Consider the following 16,775-nt stretch of genomic DNA (forward strand, 5'->3'; position numbering starts at 1 on the left):
ACATAAAAATATAGATGTAGATGAAATGGGTACAGTAGATTTTTTAATGATCATCAAAACTTATCAAATAACAATGATTTATAGAAAAACTAATATAGCCTTTAAATGGAATCTCCTCGTAAGCACGTATGTGTTATTTTCTCTCAATAGTTATCAGAAGTGATGTTACCGAACATCATTAGGGAACATCTTTGTTAAGAATATTGAGTAAGTGGTATCATATGGAAAAGAAGAAATATATTGCCTCATTAAATGTCTCACCATCCTTACCTCTCCAGTTCGCATACATTACACCTTACACTTACTTTTGTCATTCAGTGTTTTGGGTTTTTCGGTACATATAAGATTTCCGTGTTTCCCCAATATCCCCATATTTTCAGTTTTTTCAGGGTCTCCATAAAATTTTCATTCTCTTCCATCACTGAAACTTTAGTTTCCAATGATAAACCAAGCATAGGAATTAAGATATGTAATCAATGTGGATATATCCTAAGAGCTCTAAAAATATAAAGAGGATCTATGCTTCTTATAGTTGAGAGTGCCACACATTAAAATCTTCAAGATCTCTTATTTTCAGCTCTCCTGGTTATTTACACAAAAGGCTAGGGAAATAATTTACACAACTTGTGTGAAAAGGAAGAAAAAGGCCTTCTGTTGTCTACTTTTCCTTAAGAAATGAGGTGCTAAGCAGGAAGCATTTTCTGTTTCTGAAGTATATTTATGTATTTTTGTACTACTAAATTTTTATTTCAACATTTTTGCCGAAGTCAAGATAAATGTGGCCTCTTTAGATATTAAATTTTGCTGAGTTAGAGGAATTACTGATTTTTTAGAGATAATCTTTGGAGTAATTAATGCAGCTTTCAGACTCTCGTTTGTAAAGTTTTCAATCTAATAGTGGCTGAAGAAAACTTACATTGACTCAAAACCCGTTGTGATGTGCTTAACTTAACCTCTTTGAGATATTTAGTATGGGAAACTTACTTCATTTCCAGAGCCGGATCCCATCATGCCAAAAAAAAATTTTAAAGGCATCCTTGATGAACACACAAGGGCAAATTTCCATGGCACGATAGTAAGATATTTCCCCCTAACACCTATTAACATAGCATTCTTCTATTGAATAATTATAAAGGTCATTTTCCCTTTCAATTAGCCAGTTTCTCATGTGGCTTCTTAGTTTTTTCCTTTTTATTATTAAGAAAATATGTTGATAGAAACTTATTTTGTAAGTGTTAAAAAGAAAAATAAGAACTTCATCACAAGTTGTGACATGTACCACTTCTGTGAAGCCATGTTTCTTTTTCTTGGGCAACACTGAAGTGATACAAGGACCAAAAGTCAACCTTTAATGTCTGCCCTTGTCTCCATATGCCATTCCTACTTCTATGCAATCCTCTTTGTAACATGCTTACTTTCTCTCCATGCATTAACTGAAGAACCAGCATTTAAACACTAGCTTGCAGTTGGACCCTCATTGTGTACTTTCATACAACACATGGAGATACGCAGCTCACCAGACACTGATTGCAGATATGACAGCTAATCTGAAGTAGCTGAGACCCTCCTCCCTCCCCCAAAATGGCTGCATCTGGAAAGAAAAGGTTTTGGTGGTAGTCTGGCCAGTCCCCAGAAATTGTCAATTATTAAAATCTGACTTTATCAGCAGCAATATCTCAATTTATTGAACGGACTGCAAGAGATAGAATCAATGGCTATACATACCATTCAAATTTAACGATGATGAATTCACATTCCTGAAATAGAAACTATGATACATTTATACATGTAGACTATGTTTTTGTGTGTGTGTGTTTTTTTAAAAATTTATCTTTGAGAGACAGAGAGAGATAGAGCATGAGCAGGAGAGGGTCAGAGAGAGAGACACACACACAGAATCGGAAGCAGGCTCCAGGCTCTGAGCTGTCAGCACAGAGCCCGACATGGGGCTCAAACTCATGGACCACGAGATCATGACCTGAGCCGAAGTTGGACACCCAACCAACTGAGCCAGCCAGGTGCCCCAATGTTTTTGTGTGTCTTAATATAATTGCTTTTAGTACTAAGTGGATATATTTTACAAATACTAGCAGGAATAAATTCCAGCAAGTTATTTTTAGTAACTGAAAAATTAACAACATAAAATCTTGTGAAATCAATTGCATGTGATATAGATTAATGTGAAAGCATTTCTTTCACAACACGTTTTTGAATAAGGGTATGATTTCCATATTAAAAAAATTAAGAATTCTAACAGATTAGTTGCAATTCTATAATATAAACTATAAAGAGGTTTGAGTCAAGAAGTTTTCTAGCCACAATTAGTTTGAAAACTTAAAAATCTAGTGTCAAGAATTACATTAAAACTCCAAAAATTTTTATAGTACTTTTTTATAGTATTTTTTAGTATTTTTATAGTATTTTTTTTGTTACAAATGTATTATCATTCTTTAAAAGCTTAGTTCTTTTTAACTGAGATATTTATGCTTCAAACATTAACATTTGGAATCTAGAAATCAAGTTGCCTTATTAACTCAGGAGCAATTTTTAAAAACTTCTTTATCATGGAAAAATATCAAACATAAAGTAAAGGAAATAGAAATATGATCCCCTGGGTACTAGATGCCCAGTATTCATGATTATTTACATTTGGACAATCTTATTTTATCTATCCTCCCCTACCACCCCCTTTCTTGCCTAAATGTTTTAAAGAAAATCTCATCATTACTCCTGTAAATAATTTGATATGTAGTCCAGAAGCAAATACTAAGTAGCTTAGTTCTTTCATTGATGGATTGATCCATCATGTGAAATTTTTTTAAAATATGGTAAAATATGTACCATATTTTAGACACTGTATTAAGTCCTGGGAATTGATTAGCTGGAAAAAGTCATCAGGACCCTTTCTAAGCAGTTCTCTTATGATGGGAAATGCACAGTTAACAAATCAGATCATCCCATTCAACTGCTTAAAACCTATCAATGATACTTTATGAACCCCTGGACGATCTGTAGTAGGATATGTGAAACCCCTCATAATCTGCCTGTCTCAACCTCTCCACACTCAACTTTACCCACTGGACCATAAGCAGTCTAAATGCCTCCTATATGGAATTAGTTTTCCAAACATGCCTTTCTTTCATTTTTGCACATGCTGGTCTCTCTTTCTGGAACCTTCATCTCAAAACCAGACCAATTCTCATGTAGTTTTCAAGACACCACTCAATTATCCATTGCTTCTTTGAGAAACTCTGTATGCATCTCCTCCTAGCAAACAAACCAGGTATTCATCCTCTGTGCTTCCAGAGCAGTTTTCTGTGTGTCTCTTGTAGCACAGCTTTGAGGCATATTATTGTTTTATATTGTTTTTAGTCACTAAGTTTTTTTAGGAAAGTCTCTGAATTTTGGATTTCTGTATCCCCAATATATGCAACAGTTCAGAATAGACAACAGATATTTAATAAATACAGTGTTGTTGTTTTTTTCTTAGAATGTGCTTATTAGATGAACTGTGGTCATTTCTGAAGGTGTAGTAGGATGGTTCCTAATAATGACCTAATTTTAGTTTGCCTAATTTGACAGGACTAAAATGGGCACATGGAAACACTGACGGTTTTGCCATTAGAGGGAAGGAAACAAAGTATGCATTGTATTTAAAAGAAACACCAGAATGTTCCACAAATTTGGATATTAGCTCTGCCTTCTCGGAAATTCTGTTACAGTATTATTTGAATATAAAATGAAGGAATGATATGGTCAATAAAAGAAGGTCACAGAATACCAAAATAATAACAACAACAAAAAAGGAAGCCTAATTTAAAGTGAGTATCAAATCCCTCTTTTTCCCTCTGAAATTCCCTTTGCTACTTAACTTTAACATGTCTTTTTTAGTACATTTTCCTTACATGTCTTTTGTCTCTATCTTTTATTTTGTACCCTAAAGAATCAGAAGAAAAACAAATATCCGTGTAAGTAGAGTATCAAATAAATGGAATAGTGCCTCAGCAGGGCCCCTATAGCAAGTGGAAAAGAGGGTCTCAGTCATTACATCCATAATCATGGATCATAGAATTTTAGAGCTGGAAAAAACCCTACAGCTTATCTAGTCCAAATACCTTTTCAAGGGGGTTAAATGATTTGTCCAAACTCACACCTCCTTTTCAAGTTTCAGTCAGCCTTGCAATTTTTCTGAGGTATTGGTGTAAGGGTAGGATAGCTGAATAGCTAAAAGAGAATAATTTAGCATGGAATGAGTCAACATGACTTCTGCATGAGAAATGATGTTTGTTTGTTTCACTAGAGTTGTTTGAGAGAATAAATAAGTATAACTAAGGAGATTTAGAGAGAAAAATCTATATTTAAATTTCCAACAAGCTTTTTGACAAGTTCCTATATCAGACTGTTTAAACAATCCCCATAAGAAATTGGATTGGAGAGACTTAAGGAGAAATTTTAGTAGTTAATAACCGACAAGAATCAAGTCCTAATTCTGTTTTTTTTACTGAGTGTCCTGGTTCAAATTATTTAACCTTGCTTATGATCAGTTTCTCACAAATAGTATGAATAGTAATTTTATCTAACCCACCAGGCTGCTAAGAGGATTGAATGAGATAATAACACTTTATAATAAAAGCTACTATATGTTAAGTACTCATTATATATCAGACACTGCTCTAAGTGTTTAACAAATATTATCTCATTCAATCCTCACAAGACTCCAGTAAGGAAAATATTGTTATCATCTCCCCACTTTAAAGATAAGAGAACTGAGGTATAGAATGGTTAAGTAACTTATCCTGAATCATGAAGCTAATTGTTAGTAAAGTCAGGAATTGAACCCAGGAAGGCTAGTTCTGGAGCCCCTACTTTTAACCAGTCAACTTCTGACTCTTGTGCTATCAGTATGTGCAAACCCCTTTTCATGCACAGTTTAAGTACATAATAAGTACCTAGTAAATGTAAGCTATTAATACTTTCACACTTTCTCAAGTGGAAAAAAAAAAAAAAAAAGAGAGAGAGGCCTAATATTGACAGAAGACCTACTTTAAGCATAAGGCATTCTTTTTAAAACCAGCCTGGAAGGCCATAGACACCCAGACAGTTTCCATGGTCCCACCAAGGTCAGAAGCCAGTATAGGTGAGAAGAGAGATTAAGGGGATAATAGTCTTGTTCTAAAGCCCATGTTGTTTTTACTACATTTCAGCCTATACCCTTACTTGAATTCACACTCTTGTTACTCCTCTTTTACGAAAACCACACTTAGATGTATAAGCAGATATGTATAGAATACATAAAGCACATATATACATAATATCAATATTTTTTTGACCTATAGGCAAGCGATACTTAGTAAAGAGAATTTGAACAGTAGCAAGGGAAACTTTTACTAAGTTTCTGAAGAACAGAAGCTGATGGCTGATGCCCCAGAGTCAGTGCTGGAGCCAGTTGACTTTCATGTTTTAGAACATGATGGGGCATTCAAACGCACATTAAAATTGACTAATTTTTAGTTGACCCTAAGCTTTTCTGGGAAGAAAAAGGCCAAACCAATGATATCAAATGGTAGGATTCCCAGATGAACTGCTAGACAAAGGATCTATAGTAATTTTACATTATTCCCTGTAAAACATTGTCCTGAAAAGCTTTTGTACCAAAAATGAGTGCAAAGTGTCACAAGGAAGAGCACTGGAAATATAAAGCATTATCCCATAGTACTGTACATAAGCATTAGGAATATTTTTTGGTTCTATTCACCATACCTGAAGGGAATCATAAGGCCACAAAGCCAACCCATCTAGAGAAAGGCAATTAAAATGACATAAAGATACGGAAAGTTGTCTGCCAGAAAATGGACTAAAAATATTAATACTCTGAAAACTTTTAGGATGAAAATGGGTACGATGAACACAAACTTATTCATCAAGATCTAGAGTTCCAGAACCCAGCAAGTTGTTCTTATTACTGTTCTTAATTAACCCCTGAATGCTTCAGAATATATCTCTCAAGAGAAAGTGTGTCTCCTACAGCATCACCCTATATTATCACAGTTAGGAAATTTAACATTAATGCTATTATCTATTATATAATCTGATCCAAATTTCTCCAATTGTCCCAACAAAGTCCTCTATAGTTTGCCATTCTTCCCTTCCTACCTTCCTTCTTTCCTTGTATTTTTTTTTTTGATTCAGAACCCAATCAGATGGCTCTTATTGCATTTATTTGGCATAACTCTCTACTCTCCCTTAATATGGAAAAGTCAGCCAGAGCTTTTCATCTTTCTCATCATTGATTGTTTTTTTAAGAGTCCAGGCAAATTACTTTGCAGAATGTTTCTCAATTTGAATTTCCCTGATTGTTTCCTCATGGTTAGATTAAAGTTTTTGGCATGAATACTACATAAGTAATGTTGTGTCCTGTGAGCACTTCTTAAAGCTTGAAAGAGGAGAAATTTAGGACCGGTGAATTCTCACTGTACCCCCAAATTGTATTTGTTATTTCCAGGAGAAGACAAAGGAAGTAATATTATTGGTTCAAACATTTAAAAAAAATTTTTTTGACATTTATTCACCTTTGAGAGACAGAGAGTGACAGAGCACAAGTGGGGAAGGGACAGAGAAAGATGAGACACAGAATCTGAAGCAGGATCCAGGCTCTGAACTGTCCTCACAGAGCCCCACAGGGGGCTCAAACCCAGGAACTGTGAGATCCTGACCTGAGCCAACATCTGAAGCTTAACCCACTGAGCCACCCAGGCGCCCCTATTGGTTCAAAACATTTAAAATAAAATTTCTTAATATATAAAAGTCAGATCCATTAAGAGGTAAAGAGATGTTTCAGAAAACGTCTTTAGCTTTTTGCAGGTAACATTACAGGGTGTAGTATACCTATATCTCTCGACATTACTCTCAAGGACAGAATGCTGACTATGCTATGCTAGCTTGACTAAAAATGGTGTTTTCTAATATCTCCCTCTTTTTCACAAAACCAAATCCCAGTCTGTTAGGCATTTGCAAAGTTTATTCTAAATGCTCCTTTCAGACTATATTTGAAGAGATTTTAAAATCTTTGAGAAAAGAGGATTTATATATCAAAACTGGCTAACTCTAAGTTACCTATATCCACAGTGTCCTCAAGTGTACATATATATTTTTAAAGTTTATTTGTTTGTTTGTTTTTAAGTAATCTCTACCTCAAATGTGAGGCTTGAACTCATGACTCCGAGATCAAAAGTTGCATGCTCTACCAACTGAGCCAGCCAGGTTCCCAAAGTGTATATTTCTTTAATTTAACAATCCTAAATCCCCCAAATTTGGGCAAGGTGTAAGATGCATGTAATTGACAGCAGATACAGGCAATCACTAATTTTTTCAAAATTTCCGAAGTGAAATTTACTTATTTTTTCATGACAATATGAAATAAAATCAACATTGATTTTTGATGCAGAAAGAATTTAAACCTTAACACTGTTGCTTTCCAGCTTCTTAGCTACATACAAATCGTTTAACTTCTTTAAGTTGTATCCTCCACATCTGTAACATGGAATAGCACCTACCTTTCAGTGTTGTTATAAGAATTAAATGTGATATCACATGAAAAAGTGTCAGTTTTATATAATTATTGTTATATTGACCAGAAAAAAATTCTTTGATGTGATCCAAGAACAGAATGGTCCATCTGAACCATCTCTCTTTTTTGAACAAACCAGTTGCTTGATCATACTTACTATTTACTAAATTTTCCTTCGTGTGAAAGGTGCTAGACCAGATGTTGTCCAAATTCCTTCTTTTACTTGATACCAAGTTCCCATCCTTGGGTTGGATGAGAAAATCCTATATCCATATTAAAAATTCTCCTGTTTGCTTAATATAGATCACATTTGATTTCTGTCACCTCCAAGCAAAAGGAATATAGTACCATCACTTATGGTATCTAACCAGCTGGTTAGATGAGTCACTTTAATTAAAGCTGCTTAAATGTGACACCAAAAATGGTCAACTAATGCTAATAACTGCTTCAACAATTGTCTACATTTTTTCATTATACTTATCACACCAGAAGTTGGGATACACTTAGGATTTTACATAATCCAATACAGTTTTTGTTCTTTAAAAAAAAAAATTTAAGAACAGTTTTAGGTTCACAGCAAAATTAAGAGGAAGGTACAGAGAATTCACAGATACCCTCTACCGTCATTATGCAGAGCCTCCCTCATTATCAACATCCCCACTGGAATAGTATATTTCTTACAAATTGATGAACCTATATAGACCCATCATAATCATCTGAAGTCCATGGTTTATATCAGGGTTCAATCTTGATATCATATATTCTATAGGTTCAGACAAATGCATAATGACATATATCCATCATTATGATATATAGAGTAATTTCACCATCTTAAAAATCCTCTGTGCTCTGCCTGTGCATCCCAAACCCAACCACCTCCAATCCCTAGCGACCATCAATCTTTTTACTGTGTCCATAATTTTGGCTTTTCTAGAATGTCACGTTTGGAATCATATAGCACATAACCTTTACAGATTGGCTTCTTTTGCTAATATGCATTTAAGTTTCTTCTGTCTTTTCAGAGCTTGATAATTCATTTCTTGTTAGTACTGACTAATATTCCATTATCTGGATGTAACAGTTTATTTATCCATTCACCTACTGACTGGCATATTGGTTGCTTCCAAGTTTTGACAATTATGAATAAAGCTGCTATGAATCTGTGTGCAGGTTTTGTGTGGATATAAGTTTTCAACTCCTTTGGGTAAATACTAAGGAGCATGATTACTGGGTCATAAAGTAAGAATATGTTTAGTTTGTAAGAAACCTTCAAACTGTGTTCCAAAGTGGCTGTACCATTTTGCATTTCCATCAGCAATGAATGAGACTTTTTGTTTTCTCACATCCTTGCCAGCATTTGGTATGTCAGTGTTCTGAATTTTGGCCATAAGTACTAATATATGTGTAGTGTATCTCACTGTTCGCATTTACTTGATGATTTATGATGTTGAGCATCCTTTTATATAGTTATTTGCCATCCGTATATCTTCTTTGGTTAGGTGCCTACTAAGGTCTTTGGCCCATTTTTAAAATTGTATCATTTGTTTTCATATTAAGTTTTAAGACTTCATTGTATATTTTGGGTAGCAATCTGTAGTCAGATGTATATTTTGTAAATATTTTTTTCCAGTCCATGGCTTGTCTTTTCATATTCTTGACATTGCTTTTCACAAAGAAGTTTTTAATAGTAATGAAGTCCAGCTTATCAATTATTTCTTCTATGGACTGTGACTTAGGTGTTGAGTGTAAATAGTCATTGTCATACTGGGTCCTCTAGGTTTTTTTCTATGTTATCTTCTAGGAGTTTTATAGTTTTGCATTTTACATGTAGGTTGTGATCCATTTTGAGTTAATTTTTGTGAAGGGTATAAGGTCTGTGTGTAGTCTCATCTGGCTGGGCTCTCTGCTCTGGTCCATTGTTTATTCTTTCACCAATACCACACTGTCTTGATTACTGTGTATTTATAATAAGTATTAAAGATCAGTAGTTTCAATTCTCCAACTTTGTTCTTGTTCCTCAATATTGTGTGGGCTATTCTGGATCTTTTGCCTCTGTATATAATCTTTAGAATCAGTTTGTCAGTATTCACAAAATAATTGCTGAGATTTCAATTGGAATTGCATCATATCTATAGATCAAGTTGGGAAGAAAAGAAATCTTGACAATATTGAATCTTTGTATTCATGAACATGGAATATCTCTCCGTTTCTTTAGTTCTTCTTTGATTTTGTTCATCAGTTTGGTAGTTTTCCTCACACAGATTTTGTACACATTTTATTAGGTTTATACCTACATGTTGCATGTTTTTGGGTGCTATGAAAATGTTATTGTATTTTTTAATCTCAAATTCCACTTGTTAATTATTGACATGTAGGAAATAATATTTTGTTGAAGATATTTGCATCTGTGTTCATGAGAGATATTGGTTTATAGTCTTGTTTTCTTTAATGTCTTTGGTTTTAGTGTGCAGGCTCATAAAATGAGTGAGGAGGTATTCTCTCTGCTTCTATTGCTCTGAAAGAGATTGTAAAGAATTATAATTTCTTCCTTAAATATTTGATATAGTCACCCAGTGAACCTATCTGGACTCAGTGTTTTCTGTTTTGGAAGGTTATTAATTATGGATTCAATTTCTTTACTAGATAGACAAATCTATTCTGATTTTGTGTTTCTTCTTGTGTGGGTTTTAGAAGATTGTGTCTTTCAAAGAATTGGTCCACTTCATTTAATTTTTCAAATTTGTTGGAATAGAGTTTTCATAGTATTACTTTATTATCCTTTTAATGTCCATAGGATCTGTAGTGATGTCCCCTCTTTCATTTCTCATATTAACAACTTGTGTCTTGTTTTTCTTTGTTAGTCTGGCTAGAAGCTTATTGATTTCATTGATCTCTTCAAAGATCCAGGTTTGATTTTGTTGATTTTTTCCTATTGGTATCCCATTTTTTCCTGTTTTGATTTCTGCTGTAATTCTTTTTTTATGTAATCTGTGACAATTTTTTAAATTACATTTTCATTTTAATTCCAATACAGTTAACATGCAGTATTATATTAGTTTCCGGTGTACAATATAGTGAAAAACTACGGAACACTTCAGAAATTTGTGTGTCATTCTTTCACAAGGACCATGCTAATCTCTGTATCTTTCCCACTTTTTAAAGTATATGTGTTGCTGAAGTGAGTACTCTGCTCTAATTCTTATTATTTCTTTTCTTCTGCTTACTTTAGATTTAATTTGCTTATCTTTTTCCAGTTTTCTCAGTGTAAATTTGTATTGTTGACTTCAGCTCTTTTATCTTTTTTAAACGTATGCATTCAATGCTGTAAAGTTCCCCCTAAACACTGCTTTCACTGCATTTCACAAGTTTTGATAAATTGTGCTTTCATTTTCATTTAATTCAAAATATTAAAAAATTTCTCTTAATATTTCTTCTTTGATCCCTCTGTTGTTTAGAAGTGTGTTGTTTGATCTCCATATATTTTGGGACTTTCCAATTAGCTTTCTGTTATTGATTTCTAATTTAGTTCCATTGTGGTCTGAGAGCAGACATTGTTTGATTTCTATTGTTTAAAAAATTTTTTTTAATGTTTTATTTATTTCTGAGACAGAGAGGGACAGAGCATGAGCAGGGGAGGGGCAGAGAGAGAGGGAGACACAGAATCCGAAACAGGCTCCAGGCTCTGAGCTGTCAGCACAGAGCCTGATGCAGGGCTTGAACTCACAGACCACGAGATCATGACCTGAGCCGAAGTCAGACGCTCTACCGACTGAGCCACCCAGATGCCCCAGATTTCTATTGTTTTAAATTAAGGTGTGTTTTATGGCCCAGAATGTGGTCTGTCTTGGTGAATGTTCCATGTGAACTTGAGAAGAATGTATATTTTGTTGTTGTTGGATGAAATAGGATATAGCTGTCAATTATGTCATTGATTGTTGGTGTTGTTGAGTCCAACTGTATCTTTCTGATTTTCTGCCTGCTGAATATGTTCATTTCTGGTAGAGGGGTATTGAAGTCTCCAACCATGATAACAAATCCATCTATTTCTCTCTTTTCTCAGTTCTGTCAGTTTTGCCTTATGTCGTTTGACACTCTGTTTTAGGTGAATACACATTAAAGGCTGTTATGTCTTCTTGAAGAATTAATGACTTTGTCATTATGTAATGCCTATCTTTATCTCTGATAACTTTCTTTGCTTTGGTGTCTGCTATGTTTGTAATTAATATAGCTACTCTTGTTCTTTTTTAATTAGTGTTCACACTGCATATATTTCTCCATCCACTAAGTTTTAATCTATATTTGTCTTTATATGTTTTTAAATTTATATTTAATTCCCAATTATCTTTTAATTTATATTTGTCTTTCCATCTATTAATTGGTGCATTTAGAATACTGACATTCAAAATGATTATTGATACAGTTGGATCAATATTTACCATATTTGTTACTTTCTTCTACTTGTCTTTATTCTTTGTTCTTATTTTTGTCTTCCACTCTTTTTCTGCTTTTTATGGCTTTAATTGAACGTTTTATATGGTACCATTTTCTCTCCTTTCATAGCATATCAATTATATATATATATATATATATATAGAGAGAGAGAGAGAGAGAGAGAGAGAGGGGTATTTTTTTTTACTTTTCTCCGTTGTTGCCCTAGAGTTTGCTATATACATTTACAACTAATCCAAGTCCACTTTCAAATTACTCTATACAACTTCACAGATAGTGTGAATACCTTATAATAACAAAATAATCCTAATTATGCCATCAATCCTATGTATGCCATCATACATTTCACTTATATATAAGCATACACAATTATATGTATGCATAACATAGGCATACATACATACATAGGAATATATCATCAAATACATTGTTGCTATTGTTATTTTGAGCAAACTTATTAGATCAATTAAGAATAAGATAAATAAATTTTTTATTTTATCTTCATTTATTCCTTCTTCACTGCTTTTATTTTCTTTATGTAGATTTAAGTTTCTAACCCACATCATTTTCTTTCTCGCTAAAGACCTTCTTTTAACATTTATTGTAGGCACATTTACCAACAACAAATTCCCTTAATATCAGTTTGTCTGAGGAAGTCTTTGTTTCTCCTTCACTTTTAGAGGATAATTTCACAGGATGCAGAATTCCAGGTAGATTTTTTTTTTCTGTTAATACTTTAAGTATTTCACTCTACTCTCTTACTTACATAGTTTCTTAGGAGAAGTTGGATATAATTATTAAATTTTTTCCTCTATAGGTATGGTGTTTTTTCCTCCCTGGCTTTTTGCAGAATTTTTTCTTTATTGTTGGTTTTCTGTAGTTTGACAATGATATGTTTAGGTGTAAGAGTTTTGGGTTTTATCCTTCTTGGTATTCTCTGAGATTCCTGGATTTGTGGATTGGTGTCTGACATTAGAGAAAAATTCTTGATCATTATTGTTTCAAATATTTATCTTATTCCATTCTCTCTTTCTTCTCCTTCTGGTATTCTCATTATACCTTTTGCAGTTGTCCCACAGTCCTTGGATATTCTATTATGTTTTCTATTCTATTATGTTTGTTACAGTATTTTTTCTTTTTCAGTCTCTAGCATTTCTTTTTGTTTCTTTCTTAGAACCAAATTTCTATATCTCTGCTCACATTTTTTATCTGTTCCTGCATTCTGTTTATTTTATCTATTGAAGTCCTTGGCATATTAATCATAGTTGTTTAAAATTCCTGGTCTGATAATTCCAACATACCTGGAATGTCTGGTTCTGATGCTTGCCATTTCTTCAAATTGTTTTGGGTTTGTTGTTGTTATTGTTGTTATTGTTTTGGGGCGGTTAGCCTTTTTAGTATGCTTTGTACTTTTTTTCTAAGTTTATTTATTTTGAGAGAAAAAGAGCATGAACAGGGCAGGGGCAGAGAGAGAGAGAGAGAGAGAATCCCAAGCAGGTCCCGTGCTGTCAGCATGGAGCCCACTGCGGAGCTTGCACTCACGAGCTGTGAGATCATGACCTGAGCCAAAAAACCAAGAGTTTGACGCTTAACTGACTGAGCCACCCAGGCGCCTCTGTACTTTTTTATTGATAGCCAGACTTCATGTCTGTTTATAGGCAATAAGCTGGGGGAAATCTTGGTGCTCATCTCATTTGTGTTCTGTTTCATCGACCATTGTCACTCATTTCCCGAAGTCCAATTTCTTGAAAACCAACAATTCATATATTTATTCAGTTTTTTAATTTGTTTTAGGCAGGAGAGTAAATCCAGTCCCTGCTATTCCATTTTGGCTGGAAGCAGAAGTACATTCTTCCACTTTAAAAATATTTATCTCACCCAAATTTGACTAACTTATCTCTCTTACATTATGCTTATTTTTTAGTATTATTTTAAAACTTTGACACTAAAAAAATCTGACTTTCCCCCGAGAGGAGAAAAAAGCTTTTCATTGTTGTATTCATCTTGGTGCTTGACTCATACAATTTTTACCCATCAGCTTCATAAAAGGTCTTCAGTGTAAGCTATTGGGATCAATTTGACAGTAAGACTTTGTATGATGAATGCATTCCCTAATTGTGGAAAAAAAAAAAAGGAAAAGAAAAAGAAAAAAACCTAAGCAAAAGATTTAACTGCTGTGCCTAATTCTTCTTTGCCACTGTACTGCTTTTGCAAAAAAAGGTTGGAAACCAGCCATTTTTTTCTTTTGTGTCCATTTTCCCCCCATATTGATTAGTTGAGAAGTCATAAAGACATATTTCTTAACCATTTAGACAAGGAAAGATGTAAATTCTTCTACAATTATTTATGTAAAGTATACATTTGTCTATCAAATCTACCATAAAATCAAGAGCTAAAATTTGAACATTAGACAAATTTAAGTTTGACTTCTTTGGGGCTGTCAGTGAGGACAGACTATAATATTTAGGGCTTGTTCATTCCTTTTGTGTGCTGGCATGTACCCTTCTGGGGTTTATACTGGCAGGCAAACCTCCTCTCTTTTGCTGTTCTATCTTCCAGTGAGCATTATACCTACTGGCAGCTGAGAATATCACATTATGGAAGATATATAGACTTCAGTGGCAGGGAAAAGGCAAGTTCATGGCATATGTATCATTGCCGAATAGTTTCTTAACCTGGACCAGATACACAGGTGCTTTGAAATCTAAGAACATTTTTAAATTGTATGCAAATGTTGTATATGTGTTTATACTTTCTGTACGTAGAATCCATAACTTTTATTTATACTCAAAGAGAGTGTTAAATGATGAGTCCTTCACATAGTCTGACTGCAGAGGGGAGCAATAGAACAACCAGACGTACTGTCAAAGTAATATAGAATTACACCCCCATAAAATTATCCTCTGAGAATAAATGAAGAATCTCTATCACTCAAGCCTCAGAGTGGACATTTTTTGGCCCAGTGATCTCCTGACACAACCCAAATTATAGCTGGTAATTTAACACCAAGATAATCAGCTCTTCTTGTGCCTTAAAAATATAACCATTCCTGTGTTTGGTTTTTATTTTTTTCTGTCACGTTAAAACCATGTAAATAAATATATATTCAGGTGAAACTTTTGCTCAAAGCTGCAAAACTTTCTAGGAAACTGACATTTAAAAAAAGAAAGAAAAGTTTGCTTATCCACATGGTTAACCTTTTAAGTGAAAGCAAGGAGATGTTAGTTAACCAATGTATTGCTAAATCATAAAGCAAGTTTGATAAGATTAATTGCACTATATATCAAGACTTGAATGATTTTTTAAAGTCACATTTTTCTTCCTCACAGTCAACCATGTCTTTGCTACTTTTCCCTGTCCAGTTAAGCAACACTAAATCTCAAAATGTAGGCTAGTCATTTTAATTACTCTGTAATAAATCGGTCTATCATTATATAGGGGAAGTATTATTATTTCTATGTCATTTCTAACAAAGTGGAACCTTCAAAAAAGCTTATGTTCATAAGAGAAGTCCACCTCCTTGTGTGTGTTTTTTAATGTTTTTATTTATTTTTGAGAGAGAGAGTGTGAGTGAGTGAGGGGCAGAGAGAGGGAGGCAGGGATCCAAAGCGGGCTCCGCACTGACAGCAGAGGGACCCATGGGGGCCTCGGCTAACCAACCATGAGATCATGACCTGACTTAAAGTCGGACACTTGATTGACTGAGGCACCCAGGCACCGCCCCCCTCCTTATTACTGAATCTGTTTATTAAGCACTATCTTTTGTCTAAAGCTCCCTTTAGCTTCATTTCTGATGCTTGGGGATATTTCTTTGGCAAAAAGAAGGGTAACAATGAAATCATCCTTCAAAAGAGTATTTCTTCATCCAATCACATTCGTTGTTTTTCATGCCATGTCTCAGACTCAACTTAAACTCAGTTCTCTCTTTGGCAGTTTCCCATTTTGATTTCAACTCCAGAATTAAGCAGTATATATCAAATAAGCAGGTCACTCATAACAACAGAGTCAATAATATACCAAAATAAAATATATTTCAAGGTATTTCCTTTCATCACTGAAGTATTTTACTGCATTATTAATATTTGAAGATATGTCTTATTTGCCAATTTTTCCATACAATAAAAAGAGCTAGAGATTCCAAACTTTTCTACGAAATCTCTCTTTCTTTCTTTGTTTTGGTAAAGAGTACATTTCTTTTAAATTTTGTAAATGAATGAATGAATATTGATTTCTAAAAATGCCAAGTCTTTAAATGAAAGTTCATCCTTTATATATGTTCTTTCTGAAGTTATTACTTTAAATCATTATTTAAGTTTGTCCATTGTATTGATTGTGTTGGGTGAAGTATTTTTTTATCCTAAAAGGAAATTATCATTTATCTATGCAAAATTGATATAAAATGTTAAAGTTAAGGAAAAAAGCTAAATTTAATACCAGCAATTATAATCTCAAAAGCAGTATATGATTGTAAGGAATGCTTTTAATGTGTTCTCTGAATTTTATGGACCATGATAACGATAAAGATAATAAAGTCTGGTTGTGCTTGCATGTGGCTTCCCTTGAACATGGTGGGCAGTTGGTGGCACAGGTGGCAAAAGTGACAAGTTGCAATATCTTAGCATGATATGGGGACTATTTTAAGATCCATCCCTGTGGAAACTTAGGCAGATCAAAGGAACTGAATCTGATCTGTTAGTATCAAGCTACAATACTCCATGCTGCTTTTTACTAAGGTCTTGATAAACAAAGGTATTGGATT

The 16,775-nt window shown here is 33.8% G+C and overlaps 1 pseudogene; it reads right to left on the reverse strand.

Annotated features, from left to right (window-relative positions):
* Positions 1–10,645: 10,645 nt before the first annotated feature.
* LOC122220841 lies at positions 10,646–10,745 on the reverse strand (annotated as a pseudogene).
* Positions 10,746–16,775: the final 6,030 nt, after the last annotated feature.

This window comes from Panthera leo, chromosome B2 (assembly GCF_018350215.1).
Source record: "Panthera leo isolate Ple1 chromosome B2, P.leo_Ple1_pat1.1, whole genome shotgun sequence".
NCBI lineage: Eukaryota > Metazoa > Chordata > Mammalia > Carnivora > Felidae > Panthera > Panthera leo.